The 24,551-nt window shown below is 34.1% G+C and overlaps 1 non-coding gene across 1 annotated transcript; it reads right to left on the minus strand.

Moving 5' to 3' along the window:
* Window positions 1–13,558: 13,558 nt before the first annotated feature.
* Window positions 13,559–13,694, minus strand: LOC144368784 (small nucleolar RNA SNORA42/SNORA80 family). Its single transcript, XR_013428364.1, has one exon. It is a non-coding gene; the product is annotated as a small nucleolar RNA SNORA42/SNORA80 family (small nucleolar RNA).
* Window positions 13,695–24,551: the final 10,857 nt, after the last annotated feature.

Below are 24,551 nucleotides of genomic sequence, written 5' to 3' on the forward strand. Positions count from 1 at the left end.
TATTTTGTTCTATATTTTTATTCACATTGACTTCTAATAAGTTCCCATGGTTATGCTATATGTGTGTCTAGAATAGTAGCTGGAATATAGTAAACCCTATTAAGTATAGGTATCTTCAGCTACCTAATTGCTAAATACAAAGGCCAAATGTATCTTGCTTTTATAATTTGATAAAAATGGCATTGTTTTCCAGGACTCTCCATAGGCCATGGTCTCTAAACAAGGGATTCAGAAACTAAGCAGCCAAAAATTATAACTATCTAATCAACCCACATTAACTACAAACATTATCACACATCTTTCTTTCCATAGGTGTGGCTCTTAACATAAATAGCTAAACTAATATAATGCACAATTTCCTTAGACCATTGACAATATTTTTTTTTCCCTCTGAGAGAGCTCAATGTTTTATCACTTAGTAATTAGAACTCCCAGCCAAGTCTCTGAGTGGTACCCATTAATTCATTTTCTCTTACGATAAATCTCAGCAACCCATGCATTAAATGTTGGTTACTCACCACCACCAAATCCATCCATTCTAATGGCATCCATACTCAGGCATCTGAGCACAAGACGATTGCTTTCATCTTCCCCTCAAAGTTCTCCCCGAGGCAGGGCGTTAAACCTAGAAAGTTCCCTCTCTGGCCTTCTCATCCTTCTCTCTTAAGGCAGGGCAGCAGATCTTCTATGTAAGTGTGCCCTTGCTTTACCTGGAAAAAAGGAACCTACTGGCCTTCCTAAGTCACCTTCAGCTTACTGCCATGACATGGTACTTTATCCACTCAAACTTCTTCACAACTATCCACTTCTCTATCAAAACTAACATGAATAAAATACAGATTTACTTCTGTGTGTGTGTGTGTTTTAATTTCAAAAGATTCATTTGTCATATATGAATTTTATCACATACTTGTATTTGTTTTTCTCTCAATCATATGTTATAGGGGCCCAGCCATTTTTAGCAAATAAATGTGTGAAAAAATAATTTTTATTCCCCTAAAATAGTTACATGTTCAAAGAAAGAAAGGGGAAAATATAATCATATATAGTAACTGTCACATCACCAAGAAAAATAATAGAGAAATTGTAATTTTTGTCTCTGAAATGGGTAATAAGCTTTTGCTGACCTTCATGTCTTTCTTCTACCAATCTCCTTTACTTCTATGGCTTTCTGTCTTTATTTAGCATCTAAACTGGTGTCTATGTTTGGACAGTAGTCAGACTTTACAACTGGTGCTTCAGTATGGTCTCAAGCTTTTTATTGGCTTTTTACATTGAGTTCAGGGGTGCCAGTGGATAGTCCAGATTCTCCCCATTATTTTTTCATTCCTGTGTTAGCATTTGAATTTCTCCTTGGAATCCACATCGTTAACATTGTTTTGTTTTGTTGTTGTTTTGTTTTGTTGTTGTTTTGTTTTTTGTTTTTTGTTGTTGTTATTACCACTGACTGGTCCATTGGAAAGAACAAAAATATGTCATGTGGCCTCTGATAAAAAGTATCTCTTATCACCACTGAAATGGAAAAGTCCATGAAAATGCAGTACCATCACAATCAGCCAAAACATGCAAAAAATAATTGAAACATTCAACCAAAGTCCTTTAAAGAGGCTGGCTCTCCCCTTACTAATCGATTTCAGAAGAGACTACAAGAAATCTTGGTGGTACCAGAGGTTCTTACATCTGAAAAATCCAAATTTCCAAATTAGAAATCTAGATTTAATTCATTTTAATTGAAACCCAACCTGAATTTTCTACTTCTCTCTTCTATTCAGTCACACATACTTCTAAGATTTCTGGGAATTTGACTCAGAAAGTCCCTAAATTTCTCTGAATGGAGTACTCCTTCAAGGTTTGAATTTGTAATTGCCTCCCAGGATACTTTGTTATCCAAATTTGATCTGTGTTTCTTCTAAGAATGGGCAACGGGGGAGATTTCAGTTTGGTAACCAATTTTCTGTTTCAAGGAACCCATTTGAGTGGTAATATTCAAACAAGGCAAGAATAGTTACCACTCAATGAAGTAGTGACTTCTTTGATTGTCTAAAAGATCTCACTGTGGGCTGGGATTGTGGCTCAGGGGTAGAGAGCTCGCCTAGCATGGGCTCAGCATCACATAAAGGCATTGTGTTGTATCCATCTACAAAAAAGTTTCATATATTTTTTTTCTCTCTCTCTCTCAAAAAAAAAAAAAGATCTCACTGTGATTTTGGAGCTGGAATACTCACCAAAATAGATACTCCAAAAGTATCTATTTTAAAATTTTCATAATCTCCACCTGATAAATACTTTATTTCATGAAACTTGATGAAGCTGAAAATTGTATGTTAGCATCCTTGAGGCATAAATTAGCACCTGTAGTAATATTTTAGCTCTGTGAATATTTACAGATAGATTCCTTTAGAACAGTTGTAGGAATCCCCTATGGTTTCTACTGTTCTTTAACTAAGAATTCTAAAAATTTAAATATATTATCCTTTATGTTTATGGATATCCAATTACCTTATCCCTCAGCCATATAATTTTTGATGGATCTTCAAAGCTTGTTCTTCAAAGAAAAATTTATTAGGGTAACTCCCAGTGATAATGTAGTTAGCTATCTTGCTATTATATACCACAAGCATAATCTTCCAGCATTTGACCTTCAGCTGGTTTGTAAATGACTTCAGCCCCATTTGGACAAACAGCCCATTTCTGAATTGCACTCAGTTCACTGAACTTCACATGTAATAAAATATTCTGATCAGTCAGGTTTCTTAGTCCTAATACAATGACTAAATTAAAAACAAATTTATTATGAGGAGATTGGGTGCCTCACAAGATTCACTGGAATGCCCAGGAATTAGAATAAGAAATTAGGAAAGGAAATAAATACTAGATGTTAGAAAATATATCACAAATACCTCAGGAATATAACTGGTTACTGCCCCATTGGCTCTACAGCTAATTCCATTAGGGCTGACATCATTTGAGAAGAAAACTTTGTCCATCTGAATGAATCCAAATCATAATACTTAAGTTTAAAAGATTCTAAAATATTTTTCATAGTTCTACTTATTAAGGCATTAATAAGCTTAACATAAGAGCAAAAGAAAAGAAAATAGAATGAGGAGAGAAAGAAGACTTGCACAGTTCTATTGTTATTGGTGTGTGTGCATGTGCAAGTTTCTCACAAATACACCATAAATCACGAAAATAGAGTAAAATTGAACTTGTTGGAACATCAGAAAGTGTACTTTTAAGCTTTGGCCTAACCCAGTGCTCATCATACCCTTGTAATCTATACCTAATTACCTAAGAATGTGTGCATTCATTTCTTATTTATAAAAAAGAAGATTATATAAAATACAGTAAAAATTGAGGGATTATATAAATGTGATTTATTATTAAGGACTAGGCTGTGCTACAGTAAGATGGAAATTCTGAGTTTGAATTCCATTTGAAATCTAAGTTTTGAATAAATACAAAAACAGTGACAATCCCCCCCCCTTTTTTTTGCTACTGGGGATTGAACTCATGGGCACTTAGCCACTGAGAACAATGACAATCTCTTAGTGTATTCTGTAACACACAGGAGTGGACAATAACAGTGATAAACATTACCCTATTTCTTTTCCTTTTACCCTTGCAGAAAAGTCCCAACATCACAGAAATTCAGTTTCATTGGTTCATTTGCAATAATTAATGGTTACTTATGTATTTAGTTTAAAGATTAATAAAACAATTCAAATTAAAATTTTTTTCTAAATTTTAATGACCCCAGAAAGATGAGAAATAAAGTCAGGACATAGTTATGGGAAAATGTCTTTGAGGGTTTGATCCTTCAAATAAACATCAAAAGATGGGAATCAATGTTGTCAGAGTCTGGACAGGAGCCAGTGTCTACAGCGAGCGAGTGTGCAAGGCTGTTGGGGGCTGGTAGAGTATCTGATAGAGAGTAGATGATGGGTGTGGGTTTCCTTTTAGGAGGCTGGAAATACTGTGGACCTGAGAAGTGACTATTGCAGAGCACTGTGAACACACTACATCCTCCTGAATTGTATGCGTCAAAACTGTAATACAGAAGACTTTATACTGTGTGTATTTTTCAATATTTATTTTTATAAACCAGACAGTTTGAAATAAATTTAAATAACTCATATTATATCTAAAAAAAATTAAATGTAAACACAAATTCCAAATCCAGATAGGTTTCTTGTGAGTTTTATCCAATATTTAAGGGAAATATGCACCAAAACTCAGCATCCCCCCCCACCCAGGAAATATAAGAATAGATATATACTCTAAACTTATTTAAGATGATAACTTAATCCTCATAATCAATACTTGATGTTACAAAATAGAAAAATATATACTAACATCTTCCATAAATGTTATAAGAAAATTCTTAAGAAATTTTTATTAAAACAAACATAATAAATGTGAACTCTGTGTGTGTGTGTGTGTTTGTGTGTTTATCAAAATCATGACCAAGTAAGTCTTACCCCAAGATAACAAGGTTAATTTCATATTTAAAATTTATTTAACCTCATGCATATATACAATTTTTGTCAATTTAAAAAGAAATACAAAATAACTCTCTTTCAATGGATTTTACCATGCTAACCAAACACAGAAGGAAAACCATATGGAAACTTCAACAATTGAGAAGAAAGAAAGATGAAAATATTCAACATTGATCATGAGACTAGATGTTGTGAAAAGGCATTCTAAGGCTATGATGTCAGAACTCTGATGTGTGATTTCAGGATAAGGCAGTGAGTGTCCATCCAAGGCTCAAAAAAGCACAGAAATTCTGATAGTACATGAACATATATATTAATATATACATGAAAGCTAGCCATGGGTATCAAAATGCACAAAGGTCATCACAACTATAAAAGAGCTACCAAGACACAAATCCTAGGTAGATCTCTATCTTTTCCCACTGATATCAGACACTTTCTATTTTACATAGAACACACAGTGTATTTAATGACATACAACTACTTAAGAAATAATATCCAGAACATATGCATATTTAACTATAAGAACAAAATATTTCAATCATAAAACATAGCACAGGCTAACTTTTAATTGAATTTCAGGTAGTAAGTTGGACTTGTCAATAATTATTCTGAAGGACTAAAGCACAAAATAAAAGACTATTCTAAGTATACAAAAATAACAAAATGTTGTACTATAAATCTCCTTATGAACAAATTCACAAGACAGACATGTACAGCAATATGTATATGTTTATTTTTAAGAAAGTTGCATGTTTATTTTTGAAATCTGTGACCATTTTATTTTCAAAAAAAGAATTGTCTATGCTGTGTATATAAGTATTACATTATTTTGAAAGTAAGCTTTGCCTCAATTTAACCAAAATATCTGACAAGAACAACTCAGAGGAGGAAATATTCATTTGGGGCACAGGAATTCAGAGATTCAGTCCTTGGTCATTGGACTCCATCACTCTGGACCCAAGCTGAGGCAGAAAATCCTGGCAAAAGTGTAGGAGAGAGGAAAGTTGCTCAACTCAGGGAACCAAGAAAGCACAGAGACTGAGACACCAAGGACAAAAAACAAACCACCAAGGCATACCCCAATGACAAACTTCCTCTTATTATACCTACCTGCCTACAGTTATTACTCAGGCCACTAATGTTTTTAATTATTAATCCATCAAATGTATTGTTCCACTGATGAAAGTTTCAAAATCTGATTTTACTTTCTGCATTAACACAAGGAGTTAGAGATATCATGAACAAATTGCTTCAGTTATTATATATGTTTTACATGTAATGCATGTATAAATCACACATATAATACATGCTTTGGTTATGTAGATATCATAATGCTATATAATAATACATTATATAATTTTATCCATCACCAAATAATTTAAAATATATGTGATCTATCCATATTGATATACTCACACACATATGCATTCATTTGTTATTGAAGATTCTGGGGGAGCAATTGCATTATTTAAGAGGAATAAACATTCAATACTCATATCAATTTCAGCCATAAATGTCTTATACTTCTGACAAAAATCAGCAGTTTGTAATGCTAGCTTTCAATGAAAAACTGATACAAATATCACTTGTAATTTGATTAATGTTACATCTTCATTTCAGTGTATTTTAGAAATTATTTCCTAGCAGAAGCTATGTGGTCTTAAACTCAAAATCCAAGTATTTTTACAAGCATCAAGAAATAATCCTCTAATTTTAAAATATTAACTCTTTGACAATCTAAATTTTAGTGCTGGATTATGAGCTGATACTTTGTCTTCCATATTGTCACTCTAAAAGAATTAATTTAGTTTATTTTTAGATTTTATGTTTCCCATATGGTGACTTTATATTCAATTCTGTCTCAAAAGGCATAAAAAGGATAATCCCAAAATGAAAAGTAGAGATAACTCTATTAAGTTTTAAGGGACATTCATGTCCAAATGAATTGGCTATTTCCTAATCTTAAATGAGCAAATCTTTAATGTGCTTAGGTAGAGAGCTAACTGCACATGAATTCTTTGCCACTATTATTAACTGATTATGAAAAGGAGGGTGAAGAGAGAGAAGTTTTCTATTTTAATAATCAAAACCCACTCTGACTGTGTTTCCCACTGATAAAAAATGTAGCATCACATTTTCAAGGTAAAATGAACACAGAACTAAATGCTATCATCCAATGGCATATGGCTCAGACAAACCAGAAGAAAGCTTTGGATACTGCCAATGATCACAGAGTTTAAAAAAAATTCTCAAAATCTTTTGGCCACAAAGATCCCTTATATATCATTTGGTTTATAGGACAACATAATAAATTGTGTAAAAGAATATACTTAGTAAAATGGTGATTGCTTCAAAATATAAGAAACATGCAGAGCCTCTTTTAGTGCAAATTGTAATGTGACTTCCTGTTCTTCAAAGATGCCTTTCAGCCTCTGTTCTTACCTGACTACATGCCAGAAATCTGGCAAATACAGTCAGGATTTATTAAATATCATTATTCTGACAGAGGCTACTATGATTAGAAAATGGTTTATCCTTTCTGAAATTCCTTTTCGAGTTTAATTCCCAGTGTAAGGTATTGAGAAAGTGGAAACTTAATCCCAAAAAAAAGCATTTTAAGGTAGCATTTTTAGGAGGCTTTAGGATTAGATAGATTAGATAAGGTAATCAAGGTGAAGCTGCCCATCATGTTGAAAACCTATGCTTATATAAGAGAGCAGAGTACATACCCATGAGCACATCTGTCCCCTGTGACATCTTGTGGTCCTTTCAGGAAGAAGATCATCACCCAATGTGACTCTTTGATCTTGAAATTTCAAAACAATGAGCCAAAATAAATCTCTTTTCTTTGAAATGTACCCACTCTGTGGTATTGTGTTATTTGTAACAGGAAATGGATTAATTACAGACACTGACAGAACTCAGCTCAAGTTCACAACCACATTGTTAACTCATGTGACTGGTGAGGGGGAAAGTCAATAAGGCTGCAGTGTCTGAAGTCTGCCTGAGAGCTAGTCACAGGTCAGGTAATGTTGATGAGGGGATGGCTACCTATTGCCTTCTCTTTTGAAACTGGCCAGTCAAGCCATTGCACATTCATGTAAGCCATTCAAAACACTGAAAAAGTATTTTCAAAGCCTTACCCAAAAGCCTCTAATGCCTCTATATGCCTTCTGAGTGTGTTATGTATGCCTCAGTATCAACACTGCATGAGCAGCATATGGTTCTTTGATGGAATGTAATGGAGAATGACAGGCTGTTTCAAAATGCTCTATCACCAACTTCATGAATAATGAATTAGTGTAACAGGTATAATCAGTGTCATTTAAGTCTTCAGGCTCCAGAGAGACAACAGCAGCATGCATAAGAATCAATGATCTGCTTTCATGTTTTAAATGGGTATTTTATCTCAAATATCAGTCTTTATTTATTTCCTTTGGAAGCAAGGTTATATTTCCCATTGTAGAAAATAAATAAGTAGAAATATATATAGCAGCTCCATAATTGAAGTTAAACTTGGGTTATACCCCTTTATTTAAATCCAGAAAACAAAAATAAATAAATACTTAAAGGGGAATATATTTAAATATTAAAAGATGATTATACAATTTTGATAAAATTCATTTTTATAAGACTCACTTCAGAAAGAAATGTTTCACAATGAGTGTATCCATGTAATTGTTAGCATACTAATGATACGATACTTCATAACAGATATAAAGCTTTAATATTAGAATCAACTTCTCAAATAACATTAACTCTAATTTTATGATTATATTTCCTCACTTACTGGATTCACAAAACATCTTTCTGGAATTTGAGGTAATTACAGTGTTATTTTAATTGGAAGATAGATAAGGATGTCAAATCTGTGAATTTGTTAATGTGAAAAAAAAATGCTACTTTTGAAACCAATTTAGATACAGATATATCCTCCCAACAAACTAGGCACTGCTAAAGCAATCCTTTTGCTGCTGCATTTTGTGTATTTCAACTGATTAATCAGAGGAAAAGAGTAGGCTGATTGTCTTTTTATGGATAAGCATGCAGTTTATAAATTTATTCTTTTGGGATAATAATTGCTACATTCTCATTTCTAGATCCCCCACAAAACTTATACTAAGCTTTGCAGATAATGTAGTACACAGATAGTATTTAATAAAATCATATTAAATTTAAAATTAGAATTTTGAAAATCAGAGGGTGAAGTCATACTTTCTGTGGATACAGATGGCCAAGTCACTTGGGTAAGTTCTTTTAGTATTAACATGTATCTTAGAAAGCAAAATTGCCATACCCAATATTCCAAATGATGTATTTTAAAAACTAACCATGTCATAGAAAAATCACTTTATAGTAACCAATGAGATCAGTTCCACAAAGTAATGTCTTTTTTTTTTTACCAAACTGTTTGTTACTTGTAAATCTTATAAGTTAACAATAAAAGAAAGAAATAAATGGATGTAAAATTTTATGTTGATCTTCTAGTCCATCCCTTTAACCTAAAATAAGTCCCCTTTGATTATCCTAAAAAGTCTATTTGAACAATGACAATGACAGTTAACTCACTTATTTGTTGTGTTAACTTTAATTATAAAATTCAACATCATCCCTACTTTTAATTTGGTTGTATAAGCCAAATGAATTCAATCCCATAGTTGTGCCATATGCATTCATAGGCATAACTATGGTCACTGGCTGAGAGAGATTTAATATTTAGAGCTAAATCTCTTAGCTTCATGGTGGATCATGTCTCTTCTTTGATAGGGAAAATAATGGCCCTTGAAGTATGTGCAAATTCTAATCCTAAGAAGTTGTGAATTTATCACCTAACTCTGTAGAGAGAGGGGAGGTTATGTTAAAGGTTTTAAGACAGGATCATCCTGGAACCCAATTAGATTACAAAGGAAAGTGAATCAGGAGGGTCTTTCAGCAAAAATTGGGAAGATGGTGAGTACAAAGGTTGCGGCCATGTGGTGCCATGAGCCAGGGAACACTAGCAGCCTTCAAAGTCTGAAAGAGGCTAGAAGGTATATCTCCCTTGAAGCTTTCAGAATGAACCCAGTCCTATGAATATCTGGAGGTTTTTCCAGTGAGACCTGGATCTAACCTCTCTCTAATCACAGAATTGCAAGAGTGTGTTGCTTATAGCTTAAGCTGAGAAGTTTAGGGAAATTTGTTATAAAAACAACAGGGAAGAAATCTCTCTGCTTTCCCATTTCAACCTAAAAACCATCTTTCTTCACATATATGTGATACAATTCATCAGATTTAGTATTTATTAAATAAATAACACTTTCTCTCTAGTAGAGTCCATTGCTAGAAACAAGAGACTGTAATGGTTTAGATATGCAGTGTCTTCCAAAAGCTCATGTGTGAGACAATGCAAGAAATTTACAAGTGAAATAATTGGGTTATGAGAACCTTAAACTAATCTATACATTGATTCACTTAAATGGATTAATGACATGCTAAGTGTAGACAGGTAGGGTGTAGCTGGACAAGGTAGGTCTTTGAGGGTGGGGCATATATTGTATCCTTCATGAGCAGAGACCTTTCTCTGCTTCCTAGTGCCATGTTCTGAGTTGCTTTCCTCTGCCACACACTCCCACCATGTTGTTTTGCCCAGAGCAATGGAGTCAGCTATCTATGGACTGAGACCTCTGTAACCATGAGTGCCAAGTAAACTTTTCCTCCTCTGTTGTTCTTGTTGGGTGTTTTGATCAGAGACATGAGAAAGATAAAACAGAGACCAGGACAAAATTGTATTTTCCTCACATAGCTTATACTCTATCACTCATTATTAAATCCACTTTCTAAAATTACAGTGACCAAATTTCCAAGGATATATTTCCTAGTACACCAACATCTTCAATCTCTATCATCCTTTTACTGCTTTGATTACTAGGAGGTGAGTGTCATTAGGACTAGTGACTTCCACTGAAATTGAGATCCATTAGGGAAATATTTAGCCTTTTTAAATGTATTTGTTGGGCAAATTAATTCATCTATTTTCTTAGTGCTTAGTTATTGAATATAAGACATCAAAAATAAAATAGCTAAATATACAAATACTCTATCATCATAGAGCTTATGATTTATTATTAGGATTAATACACTGGTTATTATTAGTATTAATACATTATGTATTAATATTCAATGAGCTATTGTCCAAAATGATTTTTTAAATGCTTCTAATTTTTATGTAATTGAAAAAGATAAATGCAAACATAGCATATATAGGTGGGTGTTTTCAACTGTTGGTTTAATGGAAAGAAGATATTTTTAAATTTGCTCTTTTCTGCTGATTCATTAGATTAAATGAAGGTAGGGATTGAACTAGATTCTCTTTTTCCCAATGTTAATGTAATTTCTTAAAATTTTCCTACAAAATAATATGCTTAAAACTTGTAACTACAATGGAATCTTCAAATTTTCTCATTTTGTAATTCTTGCCCATAGTTGATCACGAGTATTTCAAATTCTGATGACCACACCAGAAATCATTTGAAAAACGTGCTATTCTTCTATACTTTCCAACATTGTACTTTATATAATCCGGTTCTGTTTTAATACTTCTATGTTTGGAAAAAATAATATTCTTTTTTCATGAAACTGAAATCTTGAGCTTTGTGAATAACAATAAGTAACTTTATTTTTTTAAATTTATTTTTTAGTTTTAGGTGAACTCAATATTGTTATTTTTTGTTTTTATGTGGTACTAAGGATCGAACCCAGTGCCTCATGCATGCTATGCAAGCACTCTACCACTGAGCCACACCCCAGCCCACAATAAGTAACTTTAGAATCAGAACTAAGATAATCTGCAATCTAAATGGCAGTCCTACAATGACTGATACATGGTAAAATAAAAACTCAATTTTTTTATTTAATTTAAATTTTTAAAATTTTACTTTAAAATTTAAAGTAAAAATATTATTTAAATGATCTCTAAACAAAACAAATAGAGAATGTGCATGGATAGATGTGAACCTCCAAGACTGAATTTATGGTCATGTAACTTCAGTGTCATCCTGGCATCTATCATTTTCTCCAACAGGTGGTACTAGAGTTCTCTCGCCCTCACAAAACTGAACTAGGAGCTGATCCTGGCAGTGACAGTTACTTTGTGCCTGTAACCTGGAAGAGAAAAGCTAAGGTCATTGCTGCTAACCTGGGAAACAGTACTGTCCTGCTGTCTTGCCTTGCCTTGATCAAAGACACAAACACATTGATTATTATACTTCAGAGACTTATATGGCAACGAACCTCACTTATACATTTTAGTGCAGCCATTTCACTGGGTACACATTTGAAAAACGGTGAGACAGATGTGAAGCCATGGTGGTGAATAAATCAGAGAGTCCATTAAAACTTATTAAAATTGAAAATAACTGTAGCCACCAAATCTTGAAAAGAAATGAATAATGCTAATGACAGTATTCACTTTAATAATTACCACCAGGGATCCAAAAAAAAAGATATTTGGAATGTTACTGACTAGAAATCATAAATGACCCACCAGGTTTTGTTGCTACTATTTAGAATCTGGGTAAGAAAGCTGGAGAATAAAGAATGGAATGTGATCCACGAGAATGTGCTATTGGTATATGTATTCTGACTGTTGAGGAAAAACAACTTTGAATTCAACCTACCGTGAGGAATAACCACCCAGAAATTAAGACTTCTATAAGAAAATGATTATAAATTTATTTCAAACTTCAATCACAAGACTATGAAAGAAACCAACAAGAACAAAAAGACTGTGCATAACTCCTTCAGGATCACAGCTCATATTACTTCATGTAAACAAGTAAAATGCTAATTCTAGAAAACTTCTAAAAAGATTTTAATCAAATGACAGAGAAATTGAGCTCAGAAATTCTCCCTTCAGAAACACCAATTCTTTTACTTTGGAAAATAAATGGCCCGCTTCTCTTGAGAATACACCTTTTTTTTTTTTTTTTTTACTTTAAAAAAAATAATAATAATTTCACCACTGCAAAGTAAGGAAGAAACTTTTATAAATTCTTTAGTCAAAACAAAAGACATCACTGCTGCTTATCTCAGGTTTCATTCTTTCAGAACCCTCCATGATAGAAACAAGGTCCTAGAGATGATGATCACCATGGAGACACGTCCAAGAACTGATTGCAGAAGTTTTCTCGTACTTATGTTGAAAAGGCTTTCATGCCATTGCTGTCTTAACTCTGCAGTATTTTAAGAAATGTGTCACTTCTTCCTAAGTTCTGAATAAATAGTCAACTCGTAAATTAGCTCAGTGTGTCTTCATCAAAGTCCTCCTTGTTAAGGTTGAAATCTTCACATTGTATACACCACTCTCCATTTGCACTGTGACCCTTCTCTTATTTTTTGGCCTGATGTGCTAATGAAGCTCCCTGGGCCTTCCCACTCTTCTCATTTCTCCAGAACACAGAGAATTAGCTACATGTACCCAGCACATTTTCACCCTCTTGCTGAGACTCACTGCTTCAGCTGTACAGTACTAGATCATGGTTTGATTATTTACTATTTTTGTTCCTATCAAATAGTGAAGCTTCCAGTTTGCAGAGATCTACGAGACACTTCTTGCATCCAGGCCTCATCCATTTTATTCAATCAGACTAGCATCCCTGCTGTTTCCACTGCTGCTTCAAGCTCTGTTTTCTTCCAAAGTCTTAGTTATATTTCATAACACATTAATTGGTCTCTTCTCTGCACTTATAAAGTGATATTTGTGCTATAAAATAATTTACTGCGATTATATAAATTCTTCTAATTTGAATACATGTAGGTGTCTTCTGTATAAACAGATGGTAAACTCTTAAAGTCAGTTTTTTTTTAAATACTGTTTTTAACATACAGAAGATGTTCAATGACATCTTTCTGCTTTGTCCACTAATTTGCTTAGCATGATTTCCTAATTTCTTTTTGTCATTGATTTATCTTATTTTTTTACAACCAATTTTTAATGCTATGACCATGCACTTGAAACTATTGTGAGGTTATTTTTATGTTTATTCTATTATATTGTTTTTTTTCTTTTTTTCTCACACTGTGCAACCCACTTCACTGCCAGCAGCCTGTGGGTACAAAAACCAGGCAATGCTTAAGAGGCACAGTTGGCTCTGGCATTAAACACCGTGAATGCCCAAAGGGGATGAGCACGCCATAAATCCAAGCCTGTGCATTATTTGGAAAATAAATAAATAATAAAAAGTAAAGATTTAATATACTCAGAAAATTGAGGTAGCTATGAGGATGCTTGACAAGTGAAAGTGTAAGGATGTAGAAATCAACGTAAGTGATTCTGGTTTTAGTAGCATCAAAAATAATAAGACATACAGGAGTAAATTCAAAAAAGATTAGTATTTTCACTATCATAATATTTGTAATAATAATTTAATGATGACATTTTCCCACTTACCAGTAAAAATGTGGCAAAACTAAAAATAGACAACAGACTTGAATGAACTCTTCTTTAACCAGGGATGAAAATTGTCAAAGTGGATACAAAAAGATGACCTACATTTTGAGTCATTAGGGAAATGCAAAACAAAACCACAATAAGATGCTTCTTTACAAACACTGAGTGGACTCAAAATGTCAGAAAAAACAAGCATTGATGAGGACGAGGAGAAACTGGAATCCTTATGTTATACTGACAGGTTCATGAGATGCACAGCCATTTTTGAAAACAGCTTTTCAGGTCTTTAAACCATTAAACATGAAGTTACCATGTGACCTCCCATTTCCACTGTTACTCATACAAAGGGAATTGAAACTGTACTGCTATGTTTTGAGTACAAGGTGTCCCCAGAAGCTCTGTTAATGAAGAAACATTCTGAGATGAAATGATTGGATTATGGGATCAGTAAACTAATCAGTAAATTGGGTGATAACTGTAGGGAAGTTGGGTATGGATGGGGGAGCTGGGTAAATGGGTTGTTCCATGGAAAGGTTGTTCTTCCTGAAGTCCCCCTTCTCCTATCTCTCTCTTGTTTTTTCTCCTCATCCCTCCTTTTCCTTTCTTTTCTTCTCTCCTCTCTTTCTACTCGTATCCTCTCCTCCCCTCCCCTCCTCTCCTTTCCATTCCCCTCTCCCCCTCCCCCCTTTCTCTCTCTCCCCTTTACCTTGGGCACAGAGCAATGGAGTTGGCTATCCGTGGACAGAGACCTCTGAAACCTTGAATCCCATCAATTTTCCTCCTCTAAGTTGTTCTTGTTGAGTGTTTTCATCACAGGGATAAGCAAACTAAAGCCTATGCAAAAATTTGCATGAGAAAATTTTTTCATAATGACTAAAATAGCATTATTTGTAATAGACAAAAAGATGGATGAAAGATAAATCACTATTGACAGACAAATGGATAAACAAATTTAATTTGGAAGGTTCTTGATTACTGACTATATAAAATAGAGATAAAGAGCTGATCTGTGCTACAATATTCTTGACCATTGAAAATATGCTGCCAAGAGAAAGAAGCCACTTCTATCAAGTTACAGCATGATTCTGTGCAAAGGAAAATGCAGAATAATGATGTCTATGTAGGTAGAGAGTCCAGACTCAGATAATCTATTGGTGGTTGTCTGGTAGGGTAGAAGATAGCATGAAATGACTAAGAACATATCATGTAAGATTAAGATTATGAAAAGTTCTAAATTGATTGTGGTGGTAGTTACATGTATCTGTTCTTTATGAACCACTGAATTGTACAGTTTAAATGGATTACTTATAAGGCATATGAATTGTGTCTCAATAAACTTAAAATAAATAGGTAAGAAATTGATATTGATTGCATATTTCATAGGTATGAAATATTAACAATTCACAATACCTAAACTGTGGAGCCAACCTAGATGCGCTTCAGTGGATGAATGGATAAGAAAAGTGGCATATATACACAATGGAATTTTGCTCAGCAATAAAAGAGAATAAAATCATGGCATTTGCAGGCAAATGGATGGCGCTGGAGAAAATAATGCTAAGTGAAGTTAGTCAATCTAAAAATAACAAATGCTGAATGTTTTCTCTGATATAAGGAGGCTGACTCATAATGAGGTAGGGAGAGGGAGTATAGGAGGAATAGATTAATTCTAGAGAGGGAAAAGAGGTGGGAGGGTGAGGGAGGGGGCAGGAGATTAGCTAGAACTGTGGAATATGATAGACATCATTATCCAAAGTACATGTATGAAGACTCTAATTGGGTATCAAAATATTTTATACACAGAGATATGAAAAGTTGTGGTAGAGAGAAGTGATGGGAGAGGAGGGGAGGGGATAGGGTGATAGGAAGGATAGTAGAATGAAACAGACATTATTATTAGTGTGTGTATATGTGACTGCATGACCAATATGATTCTGCAATCTGTACACTCATAAAAATGAGAAATTATATCCCATCTGATTCAAATGTAAGATATGTCAAGGTCATTGTACTGTCCGTAACTAACTAAAAAATTGTGGGATATGTATATAATAAGAATTGTAATGCATTCCACTGCCATTTATTTATTTATTTATCTATCTATTTATTTATTAAAATAGTAAAAAAAAATAAAGAAATGAGTTGAACAGTTTTAAGCATCAAGATGATGCCTTGGCTCCTCGGCAGGTGGAAACCAAGGTAGGGAGTCCAGAGCTGACTGGCAAGGCAGGGACAGAGGGAGTGCATGGAGGTGCAGTTTTAGGCTCCTAGATACTTGGAGAGACTCATAAATTCTGGTTTCCATAATGAAAAGCACAGAGGAATTCATTAGCCTGAAGTCTGCACCCATGACAATAGGACCAGTCTCAGGTCAGAGGAGTCACAATGGGAGAAAAAGAAGCAAAGCTGATCAACTTTCTTCAGAATCAGTGGTGTAAAAGAAAGTCAGAATGAATTAAGCTGAAGCATAATCTGAAAAGTGACCTGCTGTGTGAGAAGTAATTCACCTTTTCTCCATGCATTGGTGGAATAACTACACCTAAGACTGTAACTCTGGAAAGGATTAGATCTGTGGATCTCCATCCCACTGAGAGACATCAGAAAATATTACTCTAGGGAATACCTTTGAACAGCCCACCTGAGTAGCTCAGTTGCTGTAAACTCCCCACCCACACCTACACTACTGGCCACAGGGGTGAAGCACTGCAGAGCTGGCAGGGTGCACAGGACACTCCTGGGAGTCGACCCAAGTGAGGAGCATTTCTAACCACATGCCACAAAGTTCCGACCATAGTTCCTGCACCAAAAAGTTACATGAAATGAACACATACTTCTCAAAGTACAATGGCCAACAATCATATGAAGAATAAAAGTTGAACGTATTTAACTATGAAAGAAATGTAAACTAAAAGTACACTGAGATTCCCTCTCATGCCAGTCAGGATGTCAGTCATCATGAATACAAATAGCAATAAATGGTGACAAGGATGTGGGAAATGGGGAACTTCCATACACTTGGTGGACATGCAGTTAGAACAGTCACTATGCAAATCAGTGTGGAGGTTCCTAAAAAGAATAAAAAAAGGATTAAAATATGATCTAACTCTACCATTCTTTGGTCTTTATCCAAAAGACCTGAAATCAGCATACTTTAGAGATGCATGCATGCCCATGTTTATAAAAACACAATTCACAAAAGCCAGGTTATAGAACTATCCTAGGTATAACTCAAGAGACATATTGATAAGGAAAACGTGAAACACACACACACACACACACACATACACACACAATGGAATATTATAAATATATAAAATAGATTATCTCATTTTCAGAAAATGAACGGAACTGGAGAATATCATGGTAAGCAAAGTGCAGCAGACTCAGGAAGAGAAGTATCACACGTTTTCTTTCATATGTGGAAGCTAGTGAGGCAAACAAAGAAAAGAAGGTATCACAAAGCTAGGCAGGGCACCAATAGGACAGAGGAAGAAAAACAGGCAAAGAAGGCTTGTAATGCATGGGAAAGCGCTGGAGAGTGAAATCGATAAGATTATGTTATACACATGCACCAATATGCCTATGCCACAATAAAAACCCATCTTTTTACATAGCTAAAATGTACAGATACAAAGTTTTAAGTAATTATCTTCACTGTATTCTCTAGAGACTTTCAAATAAAAATTGTGAAGATGTGTTTTGCTCTGCACCTTTATTTTTTTTTCCATTTTTTTTAGAGAGAGAAATATCCAAAAGTTAAGAAGATTTGGTTATGCAATAAAGAAAACTCAAGAATTGTGAGGTTTTGAATTCAAAAAGCTTATAGGAAATTATTAAAAATAATTCACATTTATTGAAAAAGAATACCAAAGTGGTGAAAGATAAACCAGTTAATAGTCCTTGGCTGATTCGTTCTGACAAGCACTTCCCCTTTCTTCGCCCTCTGATTTAGTATTGAGTATCTGTAAAATGGTTTGTGGGGGTAGGCCTAAAAAGGGAGATACTTTAAAAGTATATGGCACTTAGACAAACTGCTTGAAAAGGTCACACAGGAGCAAACCTTGCCAAGCTCTCTGTTGTATCCCCAAGGCCTCTCCCAGGGTCTTCTCATGTTCCTGCCACCTCACTGGTGATAGGCATGGCTTCTTATATATCAGGTTTCAGACCTATGTCCCCTACATGCAAACCCTCACCATCCACAGAATGATTCCTCCCTGATATTCTCCTCCATAGCCTTCTGCACATTCTTGAGGAATGGATACAAAAGCTTTATGCACATGCATGCATGTCTTCCCTCCTGGTGACTGTTCTGTAACTTCCTTTCATTCTTTACTTTCAAAATAACCTTATGCAAATCATTTAACCTGTTTGTGCCACAGAAAAGTGAGAAATAGATGTTATTTGATTCTGAGAACACTTTGGAGGGAAATTGGTTAATGCAGGTTAAATCACTGCCTGGCGCATTTCATACCTTAATAGATGCATATGGTGCCACTATGATTAATATTATAAGATAAAATATTCAATGGAAAAAAGACCCTGGTCAAGATTATGTACCCTGTGACTTTCAGTTTGGCAGAAGTATTTGAATATTAAGCATATTAATTATGCATAAGATGCCTTCCCTTAACATGAATAAAATGCTCAAATGAAAATGCTATTATGTTTAGCAAACCTACTAAGTTTATACATCATGCACACACACACACACACACACACACAAACACAAACACACACACACAGAAAAAATCTTTACCACTTCCACATCACATAGAGCCTTAATCTTCAGGATACAAAAAACTCAAAATTTTACATAAAAAAAACCACATAAGCCAATCAATAAATGGGCAACAAAATTGAATAGAAACCTCACAGAAGAAATACAAATGATCAAAAAAATGTTCAACATCTGTAGTAATTAAACAAAATGAAATTAAAACTACACTGAGATTTCATCTCACTCCAGTCAGAATGGCAATTGTCAAGAATAAAAGGAAAAATATATGTTGGCAAGGATGTGGGGGAAAAAGTTCACTCATACTTTGCTGGAAAGCAGGATTGCGATTCCTCAGAAAACTGGGAATGGAACCACCATTTGACCCAGTTGTCTCACTCCTTCATCTATACACAAAGTACTTTAAGTCAGCATACTACAGAGACAGCCACATCAATGTTTATGGCAGCTCAATTCACAATAGAGAAACTATGTAACCAACTAGGTGCCCTTTAAACAATGAATGATAAGGAATTTGTGGTGTATACACACAATGGAATATTATTCAGCCATTTAGAAGAATAAAATTATGGCATTTGCCAGTAAATGGATGGAATTACAGAATATCATGCTAATTGAAATAAGCCAGTCCCAAAAAGCCAAAGGCCACATGTGCTCTCTGATATTTGAATGCTTACTGACAACACAGGAGGGAATAGAGGGGAAAGTATATAAGTTCATTGGATTGGATAAAGTGGAATGAAGGGAAGGAAGAGGAGATGGGAATAGAAAATACATCAGAATCAGACATAATTTTATAAATTGGCCAAATTATATTATTATATTAGGTGCCTGTATGAATATGTAAAAAATATAATTTGACATAACTTTCCTTTGCACATATATGAATACACAACCAATGTAAATCTACATTATGTAGAACTACAAGAATGAACTCCTACTTGGAATGGGTTGCACTCCATGTATGTTTAATATGTCAAAAGGCACTCTACTGTCATGTATATCTAAAAAGAACAATAAAAAAGTAAATTTGTTTTCCAAAACCAAAATTCTACTTTTCTGATATTGCACTAACCTTTCAGAAAACATATTGCCAATGTGTTTAATATTGTAAGAATATACTTTTAATTAGAACGAATTTTGTTACAAATTGTATGAGTATATTATGGATTTTTTGTATGTGTTTATATGTGTGTGTGTGTGTGTGTATGTGTGTGTGTGTGTGTTAACCTCTTTGTATCATCTAATATGAATTTGCAAGACAGAGCATTGAATGCTAGAGGATGGGCTACATGGAGAAATAATCACTAAAGCATACAAAATTTCAGTTATAAGATGAATAAGTTCTTGCAATCTAATGCACACAGTGGTGACTAAAGTTAATAATACCGTGTTTTATACTTGAAATTTGCTCAGGGATTAGATCTTAATGGCTCTCACTACACTCATATGATAACAAAGTGCATGAGGTGTGGGATGTGTTTCTTGACTCCATCTTAGCACAATTTTACAATGTAAATGTCTATCAAATCATACTATATAGCTGAATAAAATACAATTTTTATTTGTCAATTATGACTCAGTGAAGCTGAAAAAATAAAATATATTTACATAATGTATGTAATATCATAACAAAATAAATCTAACATGTATAAAGTATATAGATATAATTTAAAAATATGGAAGAATGGAAGAGAAATGTGCACATCCTTGCAGATACAAACTTTGAGTTTAAGTACAAACACTATATGGTTACACACTGACAAGAACAGGATAATAAATTATTTGGAAGAGTTTTCTTCAACCATCTATGTGATGGTTATATTATTAACAAATATTTTCATAGAAAGTCTCAAAAGAAACAGATCCTCTATTCAGCACAATTAAGTTTGGTTTAAAAACGATTAAAACATTAATGCAATACAGGGCAGAGAAGAACTTTAAAAAATACTAAAATATTTTAAAGTGGGGTGTTTTAGTCAGCTTTTTTGCCACTATGATAAAAAAAAAACTAGACAAGAACAATTTCAAGGAGAAAAAGTTTACTTTGAGACTCGTGATTTCAGAGGTCTTAGTGTGCAGAATATCCCTCAGGGCTGGAGATGAGGTAGGACATCATGTCATAAGTGTGTGGAAGAAAAAAGCAGCTGGGCACATGGCACCAGGAAGCAGAAAAATGGAGCTCTACTTAACAAGGACAAAATATACTTCAAAGACAGGCCTCCAGTGACCCACCTCCTCAGCCACACCCTACCTGCCTACAGGTACCAGTTAATCCCTATCAGTGGGTTAATGCAATGATTGGTTTAAGGCTCTCCTGACCCAATCATTTGACCTGTAAACCTTCTTGCAATGTCTCACATGTGCTTTTGGAGTTCACCACATATCTAAACCATAACATGGTATATCACAATTTTATTCTTTTTAATTTTCTTTTTTGAGAACTTGTACTCGATTTCAATACAGAAGTGGTAAGCAAGTATGTTTGAATTATGTTAGTTGAACAACGTCTACCATTTTTCAAAATTACAAGTCATTGAATAATTACAAACCAGTTTCTCATAAATCAAACACATTGCAAACTCACTAGCCTAATTATTAATTTGATTTTACTGCTTCATCCTCTTTACATGGCAAAAATTAAAAAATAAATAAATAAAAAGGGCTTCTGTTTAAAATGGAAACAATCTAATGAGTTGATTTACTTTCATTCCATGTATTCTTTCTGCTCCACTCAGAGCTTCCTTGATGTTTGATTGATGGCTTTGACTCAACTTCCATTTTTTTGATCTTCCTTTTTACTGACTGGGTTCCAGATTTAGCCTCACTGCTCTATTTTGAAAGTGAAATTTGCATAACCCTGACCACTGACTGCTGATATGGCTTTGAACTTGCTGCTGCATTTAAATTCTTGATTGTCTTTTAGAAAGACACTTGAAGTAATACCAGTAGAATTCCTTTTTTATAGAAAAATATGTTGGCTGTAAAGAAATTAAAATCAAACAGATCATGATCATTGTTTTATAGATTATTCATATTCTTTTTTCTTTAGTCACAAGCACACTTTATATATTTAATACCTTAATATTATTTTCTACTCAACATTCTTCACTTGTCATGCAAAGGAAAATGCTTTCTTATATTGAAAGATATACATTAATTGAATATTTATTTTTTATTCAGAGTGTATCCTATCACATGGATTTGAAAAAAGTTATTGGATTGTTCCTCTTTATTTAGGCTATTTCCACCTGTTACACTTTATATAATGTTATATAGTTAGTGAACAACCTGGCACATTAAATTTTTTAAAAAAACCTATGCTTATGGTAATAGGTGATTATTTACAAGGCCATTTACTGATGATAATCTTTTCCAAAGTTTTTTATTAATATGACCAAATTGTCTGTGTAGTATTTTAATTTTCAAAAAGTTGATATCCACATTTTTTTTATCCATTCATCTGTGGCATTTATACACAATGGAGTATTACGCAGCACTAAAAAATGACAAAATCATGGATTTTGCAGGGAAATGGATGGCATTAGAGTAGATTATGCTAAATGAAGCTAGCCAATCCTTAAAAAACAAATGCCAAATGTCTTCTTTGATATAAAGAGAGCAACTAATAACAGAACAGGGAGGAAGAGCATGAGGAAAAGATTAACATTAAACAGAGACAAGTGGGGGGAAAGAAAGGGAGAGAGAAGGGAAACTGTATGAAAATGGAAGGAGACCCTCATTGTTACACAAAATTACATATAAGAGTTTGTGAGGGGAAAGGGGGAAGAAACAAGGGAGAGAATTGGATAACAGCAGATGGGGTAGAGAGGGAAGATGAGAGGGAAGGGGAAGGGGGATAGTAGAGGATAGGAAAGGTAGCAGAATACAACAGTCACTAATATGGTATTATATAAAAATGTGGATGTGTAACCAATGTGATTCTGCAACTTGTATTTGGGGTAAAAATGGGAGTTCATAACCCACTTGAATCTAATGCATAAAAGATAATATGTCATGAGCTTTGTAATGTTTTGAACAACCAATAAAAAAAAAGAAAAAAAGAAATAAAAAAATTGATATCCAGATAAGTTTCCAAAACCATTTTTTTCCAAATCAGAGTAATGTTTGGCCACAATATTTATTTAAAAATCATTTGTTGTTTGTCCTGGGAATATATAAAAATATCCATTAGTCTCTTGGTTTTTGAAGTATATTTTTTGTCCACAAACTTTTATTTTAGACTCTAATAATTATTGTCTTGATTTTTAAATTAAATTCATATTTAGGAAGTCAGATTTTTAAATTTTTTTTGCAGGTGCACAGAGAAATTTTTCACTATCACACAAATAATTGTTTATTAATATGCTTTCTAGAATTTTATGAATTCCTTCTATGCAGTTATGACTTTACTCCAAGTGATATGTATTTGGAGGTAGTATTTGGGTAAAATCAAATTCAATTTTATCTGTATATATTCTATCAAATGTTCAAATAGTTTTACCAATGAAAAAGAGATTCCTTTCTACAATGATTTCATTCTATGTACTCCTGTTAACTCTATTGTTGCAGACCCTTTAATTTTACTAATATCTTGACTCACTGTGATTTTATTTCCTACTTTTATCAGTGCATTACAGTTGTATATAATGGTGTGATTTGTTTTTATATATTTATACAGGAACGTAATATAATAATATAATTTGATCAAAATCATTCTCCAATATTTCCCCTTTGCCTTTCCTTCACCCCTCTTCCATCTGTTTCCTGTGCAGATTTCTCTTTGATTTACATCAACTTTCTTTTCTTTTTCTTCTATAGCTTCCACATAGGAAAGAAAACATGTGACCTTGACCTTCTGAATTTAGCTTAATTCACTTAACAAAACATTATCATGTTCCATGCATTTTTCTGCAAATGACTTCATTTCTTTATGGCTGGATAAAATTCCCGTGTGTGTGTGTGTGTGTGTGTGTGTGTGTGTGTGTGTGTGAGAGAGAGAGAGAGAGAGAGAGAGAGAGAGAGAGAGAGAGAGAGGGAGGGAGATCTTTTAATCCATTCATCCATTGATGAACTCCAAGGCTGGTTCCAAAGTGCGTATTACCACAGTAGGATGACTTTAATTCTCTAGGATAAATACTCACAATATAGCTTTGTCATATGTTTGTTCCATTCCTAGTTTTTTGAGGAAACTCCACACTGACTTCCATAATGGTCACACTAATGTACAATTCCCCCAACAGTACAGAAGTGTTCCTTTCTCTCCACATCCTCTCCAGCAACAGCAATGACAGCTGGGCTGGCTTACCACAGAGAGAGGGATAACACAAAGAGAAACCCAAAGGACAGATTTGAAATGGAAAAACCTGAGATCAGAAAGCAGCCTGATCCATAGGCTGCCCATTGCACTGGTGCTCTGTACTCCCCAACTGGTGGCTCAGAGCCAAGGTGGATCCATCGTGAAGTGACCCGCTGGAGCTAAGAGATCCTAGAAAACACTGTTGAACCAGTGCATCAAACACCTACTATGTATCCTGGAGTGTACCAAGCATAACGGGGGTGAAACAGGCACAGAGAAGATGGTACATAGGAGGCTTCAAGTTAAAGATATGGAGGGGAGTTCAACTCTTAGCATCTGACTTGGCTCCAATGTACTAATTTGTTTTATTTATGCAATGCAGCCAAATTCCTGAGTTTCTAAGGCACTCTGACTGTCCAATGTTAAATCTTAGTGAAATCCCTTCTTCCCCCACCTTGCTGAGAAGCAGTACTCCTGCTGCTTGACTCCTGAGCCATGGAGCAACTAGGAATACAGGCTTCCTCAACCTGCCATTTTGAATCTCCTAGTATGGTATTCTTAATACATACTACTATAATATTTTTG

This window comes from Ictidomys tridecemlineatus, chromosome 11 (genome assembly GCF_052094955.1).
Source record: "Ictidomys tridecemlineatus isolate mIctTri1 chromosome 11, mIctTri1.hap1, whole genome shotgun sequence".
Classification (NCBI taxonomy): domain Eukaryota; kingdom Metazoa; phylum Chordata; class Mammalia; order Rodentia; family Sciuridae; genus Ictidomys; species Ictidomys tridecemlineatus.